At 44.2% G+C, this 1,163-nt stretch overlaps 1 non-coding gene across 1 annotated transcript; it reads left to right on the top strand.

Moving 5' to 3' along the window:
- Positions 1 to 468: 468 nt before the first annotated feature.
- LOC141681741 (small nucleolar RNA R71) lies at positions 469 to 575 on the top strand. Its single transcript, XR_012559165.1, has one exon. It is a non-coding gene; the product is annotated as a small nucleolar RNA R71 (small nucleolar RNA).
- The last annotated feature ends 588 nt before the right edge of the window (positions 576 to 1,163 follow it).

The following is a 1,163-nucleotide window of genomic DNA, read 5'->3' as shown; positions in this document are numbered from 1 at the left end:
TGCTGAACAGTATTCTGATTATTGCTCCAGCTAAAATTGGGATGATTTCTGTTGTTAGGATGATAAGTAGCTGGCACAGGCTGCTGCGGTCGGTGATAATTGTTCGCATACTGAACAGATTCATTGACAAGAGAACACTAATCTGTAGCATGAGAACCTACACAAAGCTCAGAGACCATAGTTATCTAATTGACTCCATAGGTAGCTAGAGAATCGACCTTCAAAGACAGCTGTTAGAGCTGAGCTGTAATAGCTGTAGCAGCATCAACTTTCAGAATACCTGCTACCTTCCCAGGAATCATCCTTTGAGTTGGGTTTTGATGCTCATTTGCAGCCATAATCTCAATAAGATTATAAGCCTCAGTATAGCTTTTGGCCCACAAGGCGCCTCCAGCTGCTGCATCGAGCATGGGCCGAGATTGGGCCCCCAATCCATTATAGAAACCAGTGATCACCATCCAATCAGGCATACTATGATGTGGACACTTTCTCAACATCTCCTTGTAGCGCTCCCAAGCTTCGCACATGGATTCTGCTGGTTGCTGCACAAACTGAGTAAGAGCACTCCTCATAACCGCAATTTTCGCCATTGGATAGAACTTTACAAGAAACTTTTGCACAAGATCTTGCCAAGTAGTGATGGACCCCGCTGGTTCAGAATGTAACCAGTCCTTAGCTTTATCCCTCAGAGATAATAGGAAAAGCCTCATCTTGATAGCCTCATCAGTCACACCATTATATTTGAAAGTACTACAGATCTCGACAAAATTCCTGATGTGCATGTTGGGGTCTTCAGTAGCAGCACCTCCAAAAGAAACAGAATTCTGCACCATCTGAATGGTACCTGAAACACAACCGGAAAAATCTCTGTTTTTTCCTGCAAAAAGAAGCCAGGACGATTGATAACACAAATCTTAAGCACTTCTTCTCAGTTTCAATGGCACCTAAGAGATCCAGGACGATTGATAACAGGAACACTGTTCCTACTGCTGATTCTTCGAGGGGTACTGCTGCAAGACCTCGTTTGTTTGATAAGGCTGCTGAGAAGGAGTATACTAGGCTTCTGGGTAAGCCGATTTTGAAGGAGAGGGGATTCTTACCATCGGGGAGGGATGGTGAGTTGTTGCCGATGATTGCTGAAAAGGGTTGGATTTCTTTCTGTG

This window comes from Apium graveolens, chromosome 8 (assembly GCF_009905375.1).
Source record: "Apium graveolens cultivar Ventura chromosome 8, ASM990537v1, whole genome shotgun sequence".
Classification (NCBI taxonomy): domain Eukaryota; kingdom Viridiplantae; phylum Streptophyta; class Magnoliopsida; order Apiales; family Apiaceae; genus Apium; species Apium graveolens.
Note: the sequence above shows the minus strand (reverse complement) of the source record. Positions and strands in the feature narration are given on the sequence as shown.